The sequence below is a fragment of the Chrysemys picta genome, chromosome 5 (assembly GCF_011386835.1).
Source record: "Chrysemys picta bellii isolate R12L10 chromosome 5, ASM1138683v2, whole genome shotgun sequence".
In the NCBI taxonomy this organism is placed as follows: Eukaryota; Metazoa; Chordata; order Testudines; family Emydidae; genus Chrysemys; species Chrysemys picta.
The window spans coordinates 52,569,353-52,586,545 of NC_088795.1; the positions used below are offsets into that span (position 1 = coordinate 52,569,353).

Here is a 17,193-nt window from a genome sequence, read left to right on the forward strand (position 1 = left end):
AGGAATTTTTTCCTTTTGATGAAAAATTCCAAACAAAATGAATATTGTGCAGTGTTCTTTGAAATGTTTCATAGAAAGTAACTACCATTTTCCAGCCAGCTCTACTAGTTACCTTGTTATACACCATTTATATGCAAGGCCTTTCTCGATGATGAAAATATTAGCGGATGTTCATCCCACATGGAGCTGTTCTTTCCAATTCTTTTTCAGTTTAATAGACCAAAGGAAAGTGGCAAGAAGATCTTATGCTGCTGTGTTTCACACGTTCCCCAATTTTTCTTTCTACTGTACATGAGAAATCTGTTAGTGAAAATACTGCATAAACACACAGTAGGTGCTGGTCAGGTTTACTTCTAGCCAGTTTCCATGCAGCTGCCCCTTCACATAAAACACATCATTCTAGTGCACAGCCAGGGTTCGGGACCATATTAAAAGTAAACCAAAGAGATTATATGAGTTCAGAGGTGTTATGGCTCAATGATTCTGGGAGCGGGAAAGGGAATATATCACTTGCAAGCTTACTGTATTCACCGTGCTTTGATTAACAGTACTGTTGGCCAACTCAGATAAGGAAATTTTGGGCTGACCTTGTAAACAGGAGTTTCTGCATAGGGGGAGCACCCATCTAGAAGCGGGCTATTCCTCTTCATTGCTGTTTCCAGACTGGTAGCTCACCACTCAGAAATGAGCATTGTTGCTATCCAGGGAGTATGCTTGGATGAAGAGGAGGAAATGGTGGTATTCTATTCAAGCTCCATCCACAACCTAGGAGGATGTTTCTGCTAAAATCATCTTCAGCAAAATTCTTAACAATGATTTGCCATATTGCCAACTTCCTGTGTGATTTGGGACTTGGCTACACTAGAAAGTTCTGCTGCATCATCAACTATACCAGTATACATATGCAGCGTGGATGCAGTTATAGTGGTATAAGAGTACTTCCAGAATAAACTATATCAGTGTTTTAGGAATGCTAGGACTACACTAGGAGCTCGGTGCTAGAATAGACTATACCGTATGCTATACCAGCAAAATGCTCCTAGTGTAGAGGCAGCTATATTGGCAAAGCTCCATTTTGTACAGATCTAGTAAAACTACCCTCCACAAGCAAAACAAGCTATGCCAGGAAAACATAGTTTTTAGCAGTATAACTGTGCCTCCCCTGGGGCATCAGCCGGCACAACTATGTCAGTCAGGGATCACAACTCTTTACACTCCTGACCAACATAGCTAAATTGACAGATGTCTATAGCATCGACCCGCCGAAGCCAAATAAGCTAGACAGGTATAAAGTATCTTTATACCAGTATAACTGCATCCCCACTAGGGCTTATACCCAGATAGCTATATTGGTAAAAAATTACACCCCTAAACAACAAAGTTATGCCAATACAATTTTTCTAGTGCAAACCTTGGCGTTTTACTTGGAGCTCCAGCTCCTGGAGACAAGTGATTATGTGACATGATTGAACTGAAAACATGAAAGGGAACTAGATCATCTGGCCCAATGATTTTAACTGATTACAGCTTTCATTTAAAATAAAACAAAAAGAAATGTAAGTTTCTAGTGCTCATGGTTGCAAGGAAAAGCTTGACACATGACCTGAGCACACCCCGAAGGCTCAAAAATCAGAAACCAGGTAAAAAGAACCCTTATTTATTTAAACTCTTGAGTTTGAGGCAATCTCCTGATTTTTTGAGCCCTGATTCTTGCTTTCTGAAAGTTTGAGGTTGGCAATACTGCAATGTCGACTTTCAATACTTATTATTGTTCAGAATTAATACCCCATGGAGAGGAAATCAGTGGAGTTATATCAGGGAGGAGTTTGGCCCATAATATTTTTTTAAAAGGCTAAACATGAATTGCTAATATTACCCCATTGTCACTTTTCTCCTATTGGATGTCTACCAATAGTTTTGGGCCACTGTTTATCATGGCCATCAATATAACACAAAAGATGGCTGCCAGACAGACACTATCCAAGTATCTGTTTATTTACCACATCTCTCCTACCCTGAACTCCTCTACTCTTATCTACACTAAAGAAGTGCAAAATTGCTTATTTGGTAAAGTGTCATTACAAATCTATCTGTTGAGAAGTAGTAATTGCAATGAAATATTCAAGAAACAGTAGCGCGTGAACATATCGTGCATAGGACCCAGTGTTAATCAGAATTCTCCACGCTCTGTAGGGTCTTATACTGATGAGAATTTGTTTACCAGTTTTGCCTTATCACTAGTAATTAAGTCTTGGTATTAAAATATATTTCTTGCTAAATAGCTAATATGAGAGTAGATATGGACTCTAGCAATTAAACTCAGATCCAGAGGTCATACACCTTAAGTGTCAAGTGTGTTTGGGTTGAGTCTGGGGTTTTCTTTCAACCCATTATAATAAATAATAATACCTAGCTCTTAAATAGTGCTTTTCATCAGGAGATCTTAAAACACCACAAAGGAAGTCAATATCACTATCTCTATTTTACAGAAGCGGAAACTTAGGGACTGAGAGGTGAAGTAACATGTCCGAGGTCGGTGGCACACCAGTAGCAGAGCTGGGAATATAACAGGTCTCTTGAGACCCAGTCCAGTGTGTTATAAAGATAAAGGACCATTTGTAAAATGTGGATCCAGATTCCAATTTCAAACAAATCCCCAAATTTGAGGGGTGGGGTTGATTTGGTTTCAGCAGTGTGTAATAGTAACTTGCAAAACTGCTAGAAAATAGTGGGCCAAACAAAATAGATATTGTACAATCTGACCTGAACTCAGCAAAATAGACAACATAGACCAGGGATGCCAGCATACAGGCTGTGGGCCAAATGAGTCTAAAGGGTTCTACAAGGCAGGTGCACCATTATCTTCAGTAGGGAAGTGCAGCCAACAGCAAGTACAGGCAATGCTTCATCATGCAACATCCCATCATGATTTGAGTAGCCATGATGAAGATGCAAGCAGCTGCAGTCTGTTTCCTGTCATACCAGTTAGGTGCAGTCTTCAGCTTCCTGGCAAGTTTCAATGTGTCACCTCACTTTTTGGGCAAGATCTGCCTTTTTACCACACTCTTACGTGAGACATCACTATAATGCACATAGTGTTTTCATTTTGTCTTTTTAAATTAAAAAAAAAAAACAAGCTAAAATAAAAACACGGATAGTAGGTTTATGTGCCCCAGTCCTTGCCAAAGTGAAATGAAGCAATATTCCCAGCAGAGCTCTTCACTGTTCTCTACTGGCTTAGAAATTTTAACTTGCAAGGATGTAAATTCTGTAATTTAGGGGACATCTGTGGTGCTAAAACCCACATGAGAAGGTAAACAACAGTAACAAAAGACAGACTTGCCTTGTTATCAATTCTGTCTAAAGTGCTATTTATTTATGCACAGCTAACTATTTGGTGTTTCTTTAAGACTGATTTTAAAAAAAAAGTGGAAGGAAGCCATAAAATAAATGTTGTTTATTCTTTCCCTTTAGACAACATAAAATGAAAAGCTAGTACAGCCATTCAGAACTGTCTGTCCTCTGTGGTCATACTTGTATTTCACTCACACTGTCATCTTAATTAAATGGTTTATAAAAAATTGCTTATAATGGGGGAGGGGAGGAAACCGATTTAAAAAATCAAGAAAATAGAGGGAAATTATGTCAGTATTCTTTCATTGAAGTCAAAGGGAGCTTTTATTATTTATTTATTGCTCCGTGCCTCAAGAGAAATACAATTAAAATATAATCAAGCCCACCACCTGTATTCTGCAGAAAGGAGAAGAAGATAACCAGGAAAATATGTTTTGCAATCCAGCTGCACACCTGTCTAAATCCCCACTGCCACAGGGGATGGACAAAGGAAAGATTGCCATGGTCTTTACTCTTCTTTCTTTTAATGGGCTTTGAACGGTTTCATTTTACCAAAGCACTAATGAATGTCTCTCTTGCAAACTGTAACGGGGAAAAGGTTCTTATTTGGAAGTAATTGAAAATGTGTTTTTTCAGCCATTTACGCACCCTCTCCAAATAGCCTTCCTTTTTAATTCAATCACCCGATCCACTGGCTTCTGAAATTCTTTTGTATGTAGAGTGACATCTAGTGAATGAAAACTGAATTATTTGCAGAGAAGTAAAATGAATTGCACATGTAAAAGACAAAGATGGAGGTTTGGAAATAGAAGAATTTAGATTATAATATACTAGCAAAATAATAGGATTAATAACATCATGCAACAGTACCGCAGAACCTCACTTATTCCCACTAATTATGAGGAGCCCAACTGCAAGTTACTGAATTTTATTAACCTGTAAATAATTTTAAAAGCAAGGATAAGTACATAAAATGGACTTGTTCATTAAGCCCTGATCCTGCAGTAAGCCCCATTGAACTCAATAATGGTGTGTCTGGGTGCCAGGGTTTCCCTGAACAGCTCTCCCTGCAAGACCAGGACCTTATTTGTCTGCTATTTACTTTACAGAGGTTGCAGCTGCTATAGTTAAAGTTGCAAAATGTTTCCATTTTGACCCTGTTTTTTCCACATGCTCATAACATTGTGAAGCTTTCACCTTGGGGCAAAAGTTGTCTGTCCAAAGGCATGTGTGCGTGTTTGTTTTTGTAAGTTTAACCAAAGTCATATAGGCTATTCTGGAGTTATGAGTATGAAATATTGTTATCATAAAAAATAGTGACAGTAACTTCCTTTTCCACTCTTCAATATCCCTAAAGACAGTTGCTTTGAACCCTAATACAGGTTTTCAAACAGTGGGTGTGCCCCCCAGAGGGGCATGGAGGAACATTTGGGGGGGAGCAAGCAGCGGCACCAGGTGGCTCATGCCAGGCCCACACAGCAGGGCCAAGGCCAGCCACCACAAGGAGCAGGAAGGGAGCGCCACCTCCACCCCCTGACTCACCTAAGTGGGCCACCCAGGTTTTGAGTCAGTGTCAACATCTGCTGTGGCTGTGCTGATTTCTGCTCCCAGTAGCCTCTGTTCCCAACACTGGCTCCGCCCCCAGAGACCACCACAGGTGCCTCACCCCACCCCGAAAACCTGAAGGGGAAGGGGCAGTTATTTGGCCCTGTTAGCAGTGCAGCCCAGCTGCACAGTAGACGCAGTCTGCTGCTGAGGAAGGCTTGGCTGTGCCCTTAGTAAGTATCTGTGTATTTGAAGCTTCCAGGTGTATGTAATTTAATTAGCTGTGTTAAGGTCTCTGTTAGGTTGATGAGAAGTCTATCAAGCATACTTTTGTGTGTTTGTTTTTGTCTGGGTTGAGGGGGTGCAACCAAAAATTGTAAGTCAAAGGGAAGGGCTCAGCACAAAAAGTTTGCAAACTGCTGCTCTAACATGTAAACTGTTCTTAATGAGCAGCGCCAGCTTTGGCAAGTTCAAACAAGTTCTCTCTCAAGTAATCAAGTTATAAATATTTGAAAGTGTGGGACTGAGCAGAATAGTTAAATCATTGGCTGTACACACCGGGCCAGATTCTTCAAAAGAACTCAGAACCAGATTTTTAAGAGCTAAACACCCATAATTGGGGGCAGATTTTCAAAAAGGCTCAGCACCCCCACCAGGGCCGGCTCCAGGGTTTTTGCTGCCCCAAGCGGTGCAAAAAAAAAAAATAATAATAAAAATAAAAAAAGCCGTGATCGCAATCTGCGGCAGCAATTCGGCGGGAGGTCCTTCGCTCCGAGTGGGAGTGAGGGACCGTCCGCCGAATATCTGGACGTGCTGCCTCTCTCTGGAGTGGCCGCCCCAAGCACCTGCTTGGCAAGCTGGTGTCTGGAGCCGGCCCTGACCCCCACATGCTGAGCTCTTGTGAAAACCTAGCAACTTACTCTGGTGCTTAATTAGGACCTGAGTTCTTATGCAAATTTGGCCTATACGACCCAGGTCTGCTCCTCCTGACATCAATAGTGGGAGCAGGATTGAGCCCCTAGGGGTGGATGCAGTGCTCATGCATGAAGAATTTGTTGAGTGTGCAGCAATACGCCCATTATCTGCAAAGCAAAAGCAAATTGATTAACTCAAATATTTTAAGAGCAGCCCAGAAGGGACCATATATTCTGACTTCCTACATAACACAAGCCATAGAACTTCCCTGTAATAATTAGAATTTCTCTCCTCATCTTTCACTACAACAGCAGTGAGGGAGCACAGTTCCATAGACTTCAGAATTGTGAACACTTGGGGACACTTCTAATACCCAGACAGATCACTGAGCAAGGTCCATGATTCTCTTCTTTGCTTGGCAGGGTTGTGTGGGTGGAGGCAAGAGAGGTGTTCTACTTCAAAGATTTTGAGTGCTAGAGAAATCACACAGCCCTAGATCCCTCCCTTATGCAGAAAAACCCACAATTGAGCCCACACAGTTCCTAATCCGTAGTTCTCAGCAGATGGCTCAATGAGCAGGGAGAGACTCAATTCCCTCCCATGGACTGAGCACAGGATTCAGTAGATTTCCAGAAATCAGTATGGATCCAGGAGTGTCACTGATGGCCACTGCCAGGTGGCCTTCTCCTCACTTCCTCCCAGCTGGGCTCTCAGGGATTCCCCTAGCAGCAACCGCCCTTTAGACCTTTTCCTAAAGGTGATGGGGGCTCAGCATTAAGAAAAGAGACCCTGTCAACCTGAGGTTTCAATAGTTCAGCTTTCTAATAGAGACCCCGATAAATGACATGCAGAAAAAAGAAATTAAAAAAAAATCTCTTAAGAAATGTTATAAGGGTCTTTGCACTGCTCCTCCTAATAAGCAGGGCTTCACACATTCTGCAGCCATGGGCTTTACCATGGCATGCACCTGTTATTGCAGAACTATTTTCCTGATTCTCAGCTTTCATTTCAAAACAAACAAAAAAAGACCCACAAACAAATGTTTCTAGCCTTCATGGTTGAGAGGGTAACTTTGAAAATGTAAACCAGAGCAATGCCATCTTCCTGAATCTTCACCCCTCTTGGAGCTATTGCAGTGGTTCTCAAACCTTTGCACTGGTGACTCCTTTCACATAGCAAGCCTCTGAGTGCAACACCCTTATAAATTAAAAAAGCTTCTTTATATATTTAACACCATTATAAATGCTGGAGGCAAAGCAGGGTTTGGGGTGGAGGCTGACAGCTCGTGACCCTCCATGTAATAACCTCGTGACCCCCTGAGGGGTCCCAACCCCCAGCCTGAGAACCCCTGAGCTATTGTTAAGTTGTCTGAACTGCCTATTCATCTCAGTGGGTTTTGAAAGCTGAAAATATCATTAACTCTTTCACTGCTGATTATTATAGAAGTAATATCCAGCTCAAGGGCCTTGTTCTCATGTCTGCGAGGGCTCCTATGCATCTCTCTGCTGCTGCAAAGCGGATGACCCCCAGGGGAGAGGGAGTGGCGTAGTGGTTCTCTGCTATCCATCCTTTACAAATCTTAGCTCCCCTGTAGAAGGTGGAGCTAGGGAAAAGGGGGCAAAGGCTGAATTGTCTTTGTTTCCCAGATATTCCTGACTGCTGAGATTAGGGTGACCAGATTACCACTATAAAATATCGGGACGGGGGCGGAGCCAAAAAGGGGGGTGGGGACAGAGCAAAAAAAAAAGTGTTAAGGGGCCTGGGGCATTAGCAGGCCCCGCACGCTGCCCTCCCAGAGTCCCCGCGGAGCCTCCCGCCCCCTGGCCCGCCACGGGCATATGCGGGAGTCCCCGCGGAGCCTCCCGCCCCCTGGCCCACCACGGGCATATGCGGGGCGCAGTGGGTCTGGGCGGGGGCAGCGCGGAACGGGCAGGAGCCGGGGGGGCGGCAGGGGCCGAATCCCCGCTGCTGCCAGGGAGCCCCGCGCCTCTCCCTCCCGCTCGCGGCTGTGGCTCCTTCCCGGCGGGACGCGCCTCCCGCTGCCCCGGGCACATGTGGCGCGTGTCCCCCGCGCCTAGTCTCCCTCCCGCCGGGAAGGAGCAGCTGGACGCACGCCGCATGTGAGTGGGGCAGGCCGGGGGGCGCGTCCGGCCGGGAAGGAGCCGCAGCCGCGAGCGGGACGGAGAGGCGCAGGGCTCCCCGGCAGCAGCAGGGATTCGGCCCAGGCCCCCGCGCCGCCCACCTGGCCCCTGCCCGCTCCGCGCTGCCCCCCGACCGGACCCACCACGCTGCCCCGCGGGCTGCAGGGCTGGAGCAGCCTTCAGGCTGCGCTCCCGGCCCCGGGTGCAGCAGCCCGGGCAGAAGCCCTCTGGCGCGGCGGGGGGGCTCACAGCTGAGCCCCCCTGTCTCCCTCCCTTGCCCGCCCCCCTTTGCCCGCCCGGTGCCCGGGTGCTGGAGCTGACTCACCAGCTACAGGATCCAGGCACCGCCGCCGCCACCCCCTCCCTCCAGGCTTGCACCGCCATGCTGCAAGCCTGGGAGGAAGGAGGAATGCTGGGGAAGAGGCGGGGCCAGGGCGGGGATTTGGGGAGGGAGCCAATGGGGGAAGGAGAGGGCGGAGCCGGGGCGGGGGGGCCTGAGCGCCGGAGCGGAAGGGAAAATTTCTTCTTTGTCCAGTGTCCCGACCAAACATTGGTCGGGACGCGGGACAAAGAAGCAAATATCGGGACAGTCCCGATAAAATCGGGACGTCTGGTCACCCTAGCTGAGATCGACCCTGAGGGCCATAAGCAGACAGGCATAAGTTAGAACAGCCCTAAGACTGCTCAAACTTATGCTGTGGGGCTGAACTGATACTTAGCCAACCCCAAAATAAGGGCTAAGATGATATAAAGTCACCTTTTTCCCCCTTTGGATCCTGTACTCAGTACAGCTTGGCCATGCCCAAGAATCAGAATCAACATTTTTATCTCAACTTTGAACTCTCCCATGTGCCAAAAGCCCCAGCTGTTCCTACCCAGCTGCCAAAAACTCCAATTCCACCCTCCAGCCTCCTCTTCAATGCAGTTCTGCATCATCAGCACAAATATCTGCAGCACACTGAAGAATGAAATTGTAGGGAGAGCATAAATGTAATATATAAATAAACAGGCACTACTGTAATCAGAATTTTCATAATTAATTTGATTAAAAACCCAATTTTTAAAATGTAAATGAAGCTGCTGCAGAATTTACCATCTGCCTCAGCAGAGTGCTACAGAATTAGGTCCAGCTTGCTGCAAAGTACACAGGAGAATTATGGGCCCAAGATTTATAAAACCAAACATGCTCAGGCCCAATCCTCTTCCCCCTTTCTCTCTCTACCTGCCTGTCTGCTACCTATTCAGTTTCATTGCTGTGTTTACTGGGGAAGAGTGTCCCTTTTAATATAGCCTCAGGCCGTGGTCACTTCTCACTCAGTTGCCACTGGTATCTGGGCAAAAGGGAACTATGCACAACCTGCTGCCCCTTCCTGCAGGTCAGGACAAGACAGTAGGATGTTAAAGAGGCAGCTGTCCCCTTTCTATACCACCTGTTGTGGTAATCGGGCCTACAGATTTACTCCAATTGTGAGTTCAACTGTAAAAGTATGTGAAAGTTCATGTCACAATAACCTATAGTAGATTGATGGGAAAAGGTATGAAGGAGACAGAAAGAATAAATGAGTCTAAACAAAAAGGCCTGTGATGGGGTGTCTGCCCCATATTGGCAGAGAAGGGATTAATAGAGCTTTAGGTAGGCAGCATGAAAAGCAACCAGTCAGAGGGGCTATGAGGAGTAGCCAATCAGGGCTCAGCAGGCCCATATAATAAGAGCCTCAGGGGGCGATCAGGGTCAGTAGTTGCCTAGAGCTTGAGGAGGGAGGCCTGTGTCTGGAGTAGACTACAACCCTGTAGCACCCTGGACAGCTTAGTTTGGGTAGGAATCCAGGGAAAAGCGAAAAGGCTCTGGATGGGCTGCTGAGTCTGAGGCTAGGTCTATACTACCCGCCTGAATCGGCGGGTAGAAATCGACCTCTCGGGGATCGATTTATCGCGTCCCGTTGGGACGCGACAATCGATCCCCGAATCGGCGCTCTTACTCCACCAGCGGAGGTGGTAGTAAGCGCCGCCGACAGAAAGCCGCAGAAGTCGATTTTGCCGCCGTCCTCACAACGCTATTCACGTAGCTGAATTTGCGTATCTTAAATCGACTCCCCCCTGTAGTGTAGATGTACCCTTAGGAGCGGGCTATGGCTGCAGGGAAGTGTCCCGGGGAAATCCAGTGATAGTAGAGGCAAAGGAACGCAGTAAGTGACACTAGTTTGGAGGGTCCCTGGGCTGGGACTTGAATTAGTAAGTGAATCTGGGCCCTCTGCTTTGCCTCTGGGGAAGTGGCTGGACTAGGAGTTACGCTCCCCTAGAAAAGGGGGACATAGATAGTGAAACGGTCGGAGGACCACACCAAAGAGAATGCTGCAGTTCCTGACACTGCAAGAGGGGTTGCAGGTGGACTGTGGTGATGGAGTGAGGGGGTGAAGACTGTGAACAGGGGTGTTGGCCTTGAGCTAATCCTTAGAACAACCAGAGGACCTATTGGACCAGCAGTGAATGAGAGGCCCACTAATATAACTCAAGGACTGTGTTAAGATCATGCTTGATCAACAAGAAAAGTGAGATGCTGGAAATTAATGAACCAAAATTGGTGATATTAGGCCTAACTGGTAGACAAAATAATGAGGGGATGTCACCCACTTTTCTCCTTTTTGGAGTTCTTAAAAAAAGACTTGAGGGGCGGGCGGGGGAATCTCATCTTCCCAATGCAGGTCAGCTCATCTTCCCTGACCACAAGACAGAGGGAGCAGATCAGACTGAAGGATTTTATTCCTGAGGGGGATCAATAAAATTTGAAGTTCACAATGAATGCTTTTGGGTGTTCACCAAGAAACCAGTAAACCAAGGCCTCTGTAGGTTCAGGGTGTTTTTGTTTTTCCGTAAGTATCATTTGTCATGCTGTCAGGAGTGGCTTACAACTGCGAGCCTACATCAGGGGAGACTGTCCAAAAACAGGGCAGACACCCCAAGGGGTTGGTATGTTCTACAATTAGATTTCACCAAGCCACTAATTGTGAACTCCTGGATCACTATACCAATCTTACCACGGAGTCATAGACAGTCCCCTTAGATTCTTCAGTCTATCTTGCCATCCCCACAAACTGAACTTTGTGATAAAAGGTTATTAGCACACACACACACACACACACACCCCACACACAAAAAAAGAAAAGAAAACACACGAGGCTAGGCTCCCAGTCACAAGAGACCAGACACTTACCCCAGATCAACCAGTACTCCAGAGCTTACATAAAAGATAACATTGACAGCCAATTTTATAGTAAACTATCTATAGGTTTATTAGCTAAGAAAAGGAAATAGGAATTATTGAGTGGTTAAAGCAGGTAATATATAACAGATGAATCACAGTTTGCAATTCTCAATGGTGGCAGTGATGTAATAAACTGCCAGGCTCCCAAAAGTCTTTCCAGGGTACCCAGATTGTCTCTGGGGATCTCTTGCATGTGGTACACTTTCTTGTAAGAATTCAAACAGTCAGAGATAAAGTGTCTTTCTTTGAATTTATATTTAGTGTCTTCACACACAAAGTAAGCTGACAGTGTCTCTAGCCATGCAGGCTTTTCCTTTGATGACTGTGAGTGAGGAATGCACTTAGTCTTTTGACCTCTGACCATCATACATAATGGCCACTTGCTTTGAAATTAGCCTTTTCTGCTTAAGGCCTTCATTTGCATTTCAGAAAATTTCTTTGACTTATTTAGTTAGGGGGTATACACAATGTAAATGTTTGCTGTTACATTATCACAGTGACAGATAAGTGAAAACAATACAAATAACATCCCATTAGTTTTCTTGAAGTTTAAACACCCAATACACTCATACATCTAACCACTACTTTGATCTATACTAATACACACATAAATTGCCCTGTGGCCATAGGTGTGTGCACGGGGTGTGCAGGGTGTGCCCAGGCAAATGGCTCCACTCCCCGGCGCGGCAAGCCGCGGGGTCCGCGCTCCCAGGCCGGAGCGCCCAGCCAAGCGCAGCAAGCTGCCGGCCCCTCCCCCGCCTTCCTCCCTCCCCTGGAGCTATGCCGCCGTGCGCAGCGCTCTGGGGGCCGGGACTGTGCGCTCCTGCGGGGCAGCGTTTGGCTCCGCGGGGAGGCTAGGAGCCTCATCTCATGGTAAGGGGTCCGGGGTCAGGGGAGTTGGATAAGGGGTGGGGGCAGTCAGGGGACAGGGTGGGTTGGATAGGGGTTGGGATCCCGGAGGGTGGTGGTGGTTAGGGGCGGGGGGGTTTCTGGGGGGGCAGTCAGGGAGCAGGGGGGATTGGATGGGGCATGGGAGTCCTGGGGTCTCTCAGGGGATGGATAGGGGTCAGAGCAGTCAGGGGACAGGGAGCAAGGAGGGTCCTGGGGGGACAGTTAGTGGGGGGGGGGGTTGCTGGAGGGGGTGGTCAGGGGACAAGGAGCTGGGGGGGGTTGGATGAGTTAGGAGTTCGGGGGGGGCTGTCAGGAGGCAGGGGTGTGGAGAGGGGTTGGGGGAGGCAGGGAGCGGGGGGGTTGTATGGGTTGGGAGTTCTGGGAGTCCTGTCAGGGGGTGGGGAGCAGTTGAATAGGCGTGGGAGTCCCAGGGGTCTGTCTGGGGGCGGGAGTGTGGATAAGGGTCGGGGCAGTCAGGGGACTGGTGGGGGTAGGGTCGTAGGGGGGCAGTCAGGAGACAAGGAGCAGGGAGGCTTAGGTAGGGGGTGGAGTCCTGGGGGGCTGGGGTCCCAGGACAGGGTAGTCAGGGGGGGACAAGGAGCGGGAGGGATTGGGGATTCTGAGGGGGGGAAGTCAGGGGGCGGGAAGTAGGAGGGAGTGGATGGGGCGGGACTAGGGCTGCGCACGCCTATGCCTGTGGCCCTGATCTGCCACTGTCACATCTCTGTTTTAATGTTGGACAGCAAAAGAGTTTCTAAAACACATTTAACTCTTTTGGCCCCTGAGATCAATACAACCACATCTGGATATCCTGTGGGCCTTCATCCCCTCCAGCCACAGAGAAGAAGGGGTGACTTGTCTCATCAAAATTAAAGATGGACAAGAACTATTGGGTCTTCTAGTCTATCTTCCTGACATTTAAATATCCCAACTGATGGGGCTTCATTTCCCTCTGAAGAAAGCCAGCCACTGCAATCCACAATGTAAAAATGCCATTTATTAATATCAAATACTAGCTTTCAAAACTTTACCAGAAGAGTCAGTTTTGTGTTTTTAGAGGATTTCTGTCACCCATAGTTACTGTTTTTCAGGCTGGGAAGATTAGCCTCTTGGTAAATTAGCAGTACCTCTTATTTATCTTTGTGTTTGTCCTTGTAAGTATGTTTATTCACTCCAGGAGGCTTTTTCTGAGTACAAGATGAACAGTGGACCTAACCTCAAACTGTCTAGAATGTGTGTCCTCAGATGATCAAAGATAGCATAATAAGTAACTTATATAGCCTGAGTCAAAGTATTCTAAAACTGCTGATTTGGATTAGAATCAGATGCTTCTTTTGCTAGACTTTGGACCTTTGAATTGAAATGCTGGCTGGTTCAGGAATGAATGATGAGACTTTCCCCTTCAGGTCACTTGTTCAAATCCAGCCCAAGGCACAATTCAGAGTCATTACCATCTTTCAGCTGATGAGAACCATCTTATCACCTTCTTCTCCAAGTGCAAGGTGCATTCCTTTGACCTTGCCTTCTCCAACATAAATACATAGCAACATGAAAGAAAAGAGACACTCCAATGCACATATACCTCCCACTGCAGAGAGGATGAGAGAACATATAACACATGACAGATGTTACCAGGAGCGGCTCCAGGCACCAGCACACCAAGTGTGTGCCTGGGGAGGCAAGCCGCGGGGGGTGGTCTGCCGGTCGCTGTGGGGGCAACAGTCAGGGAGCCTTCAGTGGCATGCCTGCGGGAGGTCCGTCGGTCCCGTGGCTTCAGCGGCAGGTATGCTGAAGCCGCGGGACCGGCGGACCTCCCGCAGGCATGCCGGCAAATCGGTGTCACCAGCCGGACCTCCCGCAGGTGCGCCACTGAAAGCCGCCTGACTGCCGTGCTTGGGGCGGCAAAATACATAGAGCCGCCCCTGGATGTTACACTCTGGACAGATATGCCTCCTAATGGCTGGGTGTGGTGCTTGTCCTTCTCCTCTCTCCCCCACTCTCCCACATCTGGCCTCCAGTGGTCTGTTGCTTCTTGTGACCTAGCTGGAGGGCTGAGTTACATATAGTCCCACCCCTTCCAGGCTAAACAATAGTCCCACAAACCTCACATTGAGCCTTTGGCCCAACTCCAGACTCACTAGTCCTTACCCCTCGTATCAGGGGGCTTCAAAAGTCAGCCCTCTGTGTCCAGAGGTTTCTGCCCCCATCTTCCTCAGTGGACCAATGAGGGAACCCAGGCCCTCCCTTTCCTCTGGGATCCAGACCACAGACCTTTTACTACGCAGTCAAGACCTGGCTCTACTGACCACTTGCTGCCCTCCCTGAACCACTTCCTACTGCAACCTGTCTTAGGCCAGTAGCCTCATCCTGGGATCACAGTTACTGGCATCTCTCAGCTCAGTGGAGAGTTTTGACTGTCCAGCTCAGTAGCCCAACTCAGCCCCCTGGCTCCAGCCAGGCTTCTCCCACAGAGTGAGCCAGCATTCTGCAATTCTTTCATGGTCAGCCCCCCAGTGTAGTATCACAATCATGTTGCTCAAGAAGAACTTGTAGAGAAGACCTGGGACTATGTGAAGTAAATTGATGGTCTCAGTCCAGTTCCAGAGAAGGACACACATCACAGAAACAGCCAATAAGTGATGATTTTGAAGACTATCAGCAGAGAAAGATTAAATGGGAATAGTGACTTGGTCCTGAGAGGCTATTTATACCTCAACATTAAGACTGAGGCACATTGGTAGGGCAGTCTAGAGAAGGTTACTTTGCTGCTACCTACCTACCACAGTACCAGTTAGGTGGACAGGGAATTTCAATCTTTAAGTCTACTACATTATTTTGTTTCAACCCTATGGACCAGAGTGCTTCCATTCATATATATTTCTCTGCAAATATCAGTGGTCTACTGTATTCTACAAGACAGAAGCCAACATCCAAAGCCAGTAACACAGTGACTCTGACCCAAGTTGGTGCTTTAAACCTAGACTAGCTGGCATGGCTGGAGACCTAGGCAAAAGGCTGGTAACTTATCCACTTTGCAGTATGGACACAGGCTAACTCAGGTGCTGATAGTCCTCTAATGCCTTACCTCAGGGCCTTATTTTCTTGCCCTCTACCTACTCCCTTCTTCTGCACCAGAAGTCACCTATGTATTTAGATACACCAGGTTGGCATTTAACATCCACATCCTCCCAGCTGGCCAGATGCGGACACCAACTTTCTGGTGGATCTTTAGTGTGAAAACATAAGGCCCACAATTTGTGGGGAGATGTACCCAAAATCTGCAGTTGTGTGAGGCCATCTCCAAGAAGCTAGCAGAAGAGAGGATTCACTGGGTGGTACCTCACTGCATGGAGAAAATCAAATCCCTCAAGACCGTGTTCCAGAAGACCAAAGATCACAAAGCCCTGTCCAGCAATTCACTGAGAATGTGCCATGGGTAGTATCATGATTTATCATCCAAGTTGTTGTGAAGTGTGTGTGACATTGTGCAGTCTATATGGTTTTATAAAAATATAATAAGTGAATATAACGTAACTGGGATATGCTTCATGCAAAAGGTCTCTTGTAAGGTATCATTACAAAGCTTATAATCTACTGAGTGTGATCATCCTATTTGTATAAATGTACCACTCTTGTATCTAAAACTAGAAATATAAAATATAACTCTGAGGGCCTATTGTAATTATGCAATGTGTGGGCCGTTAATGGTGGTTTGGAATCTTGATGACTCCCATTAACCAGGACCACTGTTTGCAGATGGCTGTGTTTTACCTGTGAGTCTTCCGGTATGTGTGTGTGCTGGCAAGTGGGTAATGAAGTCTTGCAGTTACATGTGATCATGTCACCTGAACTGGAATCCATCTTTAACCTGGTGCTTTTCCAGTGAGGGGGGTGGAAACCCAAAGGGACAAAGGGTTCCCGCCTTATGCAAAAGATATATAAAGGGGTGGAACAGAACTGTCGTGGTCAAAGACACCCACGCAATGATTTTAGTTCAAAGACTCAAGCCTGAGGCCAGTTTATTGACATACATACCAGTGCACTGGGGTGCAGTCCGAAGACTGACACACCGAGGGCCACTCGCAGGTGGGCTTTTATTTCGTCAAACCGCAAACGAAGTACAAACAATGCGTCATGAGTTAAGAAACTGGGGTTGGGGTCAGCCCCCCCCCAAACCACAAGTTAAGAAACGAGGGTTGGGGTCAGTCCCTCCCCAAACCGCGAGTTAAGAAATTAGGGTCGGGGTCAGTTCCCCCCCCCCCCCCATCCTCCTTAGGTACCTTCCTCATTTTTCTGAGAATTGGATGTTTATTTGGGTAGAGGGGCGCTTGGTGGTTTTCCCCAGGGGTGGTACTTGGCACCAGTTTGGGTACATTTCTTAAGACACATTTTATTTTCCGGGGTCTTTTGGTTAAAGATTGGGGGGGCGGTTTCCATGGGACGCCTAAAGAGGATCTATGATTGGCTATTTTTGCAGATAGCTGGAATCACGGAGTGGGTTACAGATCATGCAAAGGAGAAGCTGCATGAGTCAAGAAATTGCATTTAGCTAAAGTTACCTATTGCTTCACACAAGTGGTTATTATATTTCATCAGTCATGAACATATTTCATTAGTGCTGCTGCTGGGGCTTTTTTTATTCTTTGCCTCCTTGCCCCCCCCCTCCTCTGGTCATGACCCTTGACCGAGTTTGGCAGGGAATTGTGCAGTCCAGTCTAGTTCAGGCCCTGGCCCGTACTACTTTGTGTAAGGGTAGTTAGCATAACAGATCTCTATTGGAGGGTTTATTTTGGGGCCTTTAGATTCACAGCTCTGACTATTAAAAAGAAGGCCCCCCTGCTCTATTTCCCCACAGAACAAAGAGGGAGAGAGAGGAGCCATCATGAAGAATCCCCTAGCTCCCACCTGAGCTGGAACAAGAGCTGTACCAGGGGAAAGAATTGTGCCCAGGCCTGGAAGGTGTCCAATCTGAGGAAAAAGCTTACTAAAGCATCTCTGAGGGTGAGATTATCTGTATTCAGTTTGATTAGACAGATTTGCGCATTTTATTTTATTTTGCTTGGTGACTTACTTTGTTCTGTCTGT

At 47.1% G+C, this 17,193-nt stretch overlaps 1 protein-coding gene and 1 long non-coding RNA gene across 5 annotated transcripts in view; one reads left to right on the forward strand and one right to left on the reverse strand.

Annotated features, from left to right (window-relative positions):
* The window catches only part of LOC135983641 (uncharacterized), a 111,127-nt gene that overhangs the window by 80,482 nt on the left and 13,452 nt on the right, over nt 1-17,193 (reverse strand). The window lies entirely within an intron of this gene.
* Nucleotides 1-17,193, forward strand: part of NOCT (nocturnin) — a 55,285-nt gene that overhangs the window by 3,781 nt on the left and 34,311 nt on the right. For 2 of the 4 annotated variants that reach the window (XM_065596398.1, XM_065596395.1), the window contains exon 2: nt 16,964-17,109. The exons of 1 other annotated variant lie outside the window; for it this stretch is intronic. The gene's annotated coding sequence lies outside the window, so the exon portion shown is untranslated. Of the gene's footprint in view, nt 1-4,928; nt 5,133-16,963; nt 17,110-17,193 lie in introns of those variants that run through there. One more of the 4 variants, XM_065596397.1, reaches the window with a different exon arrangement.